This window comes from Anolis carolinensis, chromosome 1 (genome assembly GCF_035594765.1).
Source record: "Anolis carolinensis isolate JA03-04 chromosome 1, rAnoCar3.1.pri, whole genome shotgun sequence".
NCBI lineage: Eukaryota > Metazoa > Chordata > Lepidosauria > Squamata > Dactyloidae > Anolis > Anolis carolinensis.
The window spans coordinates 77,784,984-77,789,227 of NC_085841.1; the positions used below are offsets into that span (position 1 = coordinate 77,784,984).

The 4,244-nt window shown below is 39.8% G+C and overlaps 1 protein-coding gene across 2 annotated transcripts in view; it reads right to left on the reverse strand.

The window, feature by feature from the left end:
* sash1 (SAM and SH3 domain containing 1) overlaps positions 1–4,244 on the reverse strand; it is a 713,255-nt gene that overhangs the window by 270,795 nt on the left and 438,216 nt on the right. The gene's annotated exons all lie outside the window — the stretch shown is intronic.

Sequence of the window (4,244 nt, forward strand, 5' to 3'; positions counted from 1 at the left end):
AAGCTGGGGGGCCACTGCTGAGGAGGCCCTCTCTCTTGTCCCCACCAAATGTGCTTGTGACGGAGGCGGGAGTGAGAGGAGGGCCTCCCCGGCGGATCTTAGATCCCACGCCAGTTCATAGGGGGAGATGCGGTCTCAAAGATAAGCTTATAGGTCATAACCTGCACTTTTAATTGGGACTGGAAACTTATTGGCAGCCAGTGGAGCTGTTTTAATAGGGGTGTAGTGTGCTCCCTATAATAAACTCCAGTTAGAAGTCTGGCTGCCTATCTTTGTACCAGTTGCATTTTCAGAGCAGTCTTCAAAGGCAGCCCAACGTAGAGTGCATTGCAGTAATCCAAACTGGATACAACTAAGGCAACTAAGGACCAATATTAATGAATTGCCTTGGAAATCTTTTCAGGCCCAAGTAGAAAATCAGTAAATTATGCCCATGAGCACAAAAAAAAAAAGACTAGTGCTAGTATAGCCAATCGTATGAAAAGGGTTAGTACAGCTAATAGCATGAAAAGCTGGGTAGATATCCTACAGAACCACCAGGAGTAGACTCTTACCAGCATAGTGATGCAGCAGCTAAAAAGCCAATGGGTTTTTGGGCTGCATCAAAAGGAGTATAGTGTCTAAATCGAGGGAAGTCATTGTGCCTTAGTATTCTGCTTTGGTTGGACCTCACCTGGAAAACTGTGTCCAATTCTGGGCATTATAGTTCAAAAGAGATATTGAGCTGGAAGGTGTTCAGAGGAGGGCAATTAAATTATCAAAGGTTTGGAGACTATGCCCTATGTGGAGCAGCTTAAAGAGCTGGAGATGTTTAGCCTGCAGAAGAGAAGGTTGAGAGGAAATATGATAGCCATGTATAAATATGTGAAAGGCTGTCATAAGGAAAAAATGAGGCTATTTTTCTGCTGTCCTTGAAACTAGGACTAAGAGCAATGGGTTCAAATTACAGGAAAGGAGATTCCATCTGAACATTAGGAAGAACTTTCTGACCGTATGAGCTGTTTAACAGTAGAACTCTCTGCCTCAGAGGGTGGTGAAAGCTCATTCCTTGGAAACTTTTAAACAGAGGCTGGATGGCCATCTGTCAGGGATACTTTGATTGTGGTTTTCCTGCATGGGAGGGGGTTGGACTAGATGGTCCATGTGGTCTCTTCCAACTCTATGATTCTATAGGTTTTATGCCATGTTTGTAGCAGTCAAGATTTATACTAGTCGAGATACATTTGCATCATCCAAGAACATGAATTACAACCACATGGCTGAGCCCTTTATCCCCATAGGGAGACTGGTCAATAATTGCCCAGGCTAAAAGAGTAAAACGATTTTAAAAAATGATATCATAACTGTATTCTTTAAAAGAGTCAACATACTATCCTCTTGTACAGAAGCATTTACGGTCATTTCCATTCTCATGGTTCACAGTTTTCTTGAACCATGATGGACAAGGACTGAGATTGGAAATACCATCACACTTCTAAGGATCTTGTCTACTTCCTCAGGCTGAACAAATTGGAAAGTGTCAGTTTTCATAGGAAAGAATCAGAGGCTGTAGCACGTTCACTGGAAAGATGCATATTCATCTGTAACTTTTTAATTAAATGCTATAGGATTTAATGTCATAGCTTTGCATGTCACAGGCGCATGTTACTGTAACTGAAAAAAAGATAATGTGTATTTCCAATAGAGCAGGGTCTGAGGTAGATAACAGCAGTGTACAAGGACCAAACATTTGAAAACAGATTTTATCCTTTATATGGAGAAAACCAGAATCCTTTTGGTAAACTATCCCAGTAAGGGGGGATAGCATCAGCAGGAAGAAAAAAAGCTTCAAGGCAGCACAGCCATGAAAAAAAAGAAAACACATTTGAGAAGGTGAATGTTGTCTGCCTTCCCTTCCCATTGCTGCCCAATTCTAGAAAAAGCACAGACTCTCATATATAAAAACAACACTCATTATTTGTATTTTTAGGAACATTTAAAGAATTAAAGAGTGGTCTATTTTGTGAAGAGTATGTGTGCAGAAAATACTGAATCACATACTCTTCATGATTTGGAACAGCTTTGGTATAAAAAAGAAAACCACAAAAAGCAATTTTTATTTGATTGTGCTACACCATCTTGAGCACTGACCACATAATATGAGTAATTCACATTGTCTACTACATCTATTGATTTACAATTTGCTTCTCAAATTAGAATAATAAATAATCTTAATATGCTTATCCTTCCGATATCTCCCTATTAGTATATATTATGCACTATCAAGGGACGGTGCCACTGTACAGAGAATACACCTAGTCACAACGGTTGTAACCCTGCTCCTCTGTATGCAAAGAAAGAAAGAAAGAAAAAACCAGAACTGCTTTATCAGTCCAAGATACCAGACTTCCTCTGATATTTCGTGCCTTTCCTGTTTCTTATTTTGCTTCTGAGGATGTACTTACCACCATGTCCCTACCCCCAACAAAAAGTACAAAAGTGGCATAGGCAGGATTTCAACGAATACCCAGGGCTAACAGTGCTAAAATGTCATTTTCACTATAACCTTCCCTTTCATTTCTATGTACTCCATTTTTCTTTTCATGTAGTATATTCAGTCCATTTGAATCTTCTGGCTAAAGCTTTATTTTCTCTGTTGTCTCATGTCCTAGTCAAAGAAGCACCATCTGTTGCACAGCTGCAGCATTTTCTGCATTGGCTAAAATATAATGAATCCATTAAAACAATAGGAAAAGACAGGGAGGAACATTTGGACTTCTGTTGGTAACCCAGTTATGCCAATTTAGTTCCCTTTGTACCCATTTCTGTGTTGGGCTAAATTCAAATGTAGCTCTTATCACACTTAGGAAATACCCGATGCATATTCAACTATTACTTTCTTTTTCTTTTTAAATTTTGTATTCTCGTTCTATTCTTCTCTGTTGATATTAGTATACAGTAGTGGGTTTTTTTTTGGACATGACCTTTGGCAGCAATTAAACTTGAACGTTACAATCTTTGCAGTTATACGCGAGTTCTATGGGCCCTGTCCAAGGATAATAATGCTTTGCAGGTCCATGCAATGCCTAGGCAGCAATCCTATGCTCTAATTAGGACAGGGGTCAAGGGTGGCAAACAGAGGATACATTCCTGCACAGTGGCTCCTGTATCCTGTAAGTATGCAGACTAAGAGGAGACAGGAGAACACAATGCCTGAATCATAGAAACATACTGTGTTTTCCCGAAAATAAGACACTGTCCTAGGTCTTATTTTCAGGGGATGTCCTATTCTTTCACTATTCCTTTCTTGTACTCGACGGCTTCCTCCTCCTCCTCACACCACACACGCCTTCCTCAGCAATGGCGGCTCCCTCCTCCTTGGTTTTACTTTCGGGGGATGTCTTATATTTGGCAATACAGCAAAACCTCTACTAGGTCTTATTTTCAGGGGTCTTATTTTCAGGGAAACACAGTAAGGCTGTAAGAGACCACAAGGACCATCCAGCCCAACCCATGTGTCGCACCTCAGGTTAGCTTCACCTTGCTGTTTACACCAAACTGCACACAGGTTGAAGTCTTTTTAGTTTATTAGAAAATAGAAGATAAAAAGTTCTTTAAAAGCAAATGTAAAGTTCCAAAAGATCATTACAAAATAAAGCCTTAGAGATTAATTCAAGAAATCACAAGGAATAAACAAAGTCCCATTAGAACATGACAAAGTCCCAAGAACATGAACACAAAAGCTGCAAAATAATCCAGGAAAATTAGAACTTGCTTCTTGGTTGAACGAAAGTTGCTTTGACAAAGGTTTGTCTCCAAACACATTGCTTTAATATCCTTTGCAAAGCATGAAAGCATTTCTTTGGCCTCTGGCCTCCTTCTTGTTTGCTATTTTCACATTCCTTCGAACCCTGAATTCCAAACGGTCAGTTCGATCTAAAGATTCCATTTCATCAAGGTCAGCCTGCTTGTTAGTGTCAGCCTGCTTGTTATCAGACTAAGAATTGTCCTCCTTTTCTAAGTCAATTTGCACCTGGCTTGTTTCAGTATCATCAAAATCATTCCTTGCTGTGGGAAAATGAACTTGCACTCTTTGTTCCTCATCTTCTATAACAGGGACATTTTGAACCTGATTTTGAACCTGAATCCCATAATCCTCAACAGAGTCCATCTGAGGTTCCAGCTGAGTCACAACACCATGTTTGAATATACAATCCAAGCACTTCTGGCAGATGGCTATCCATCTTTTTTTTTTTTTAAAAAAA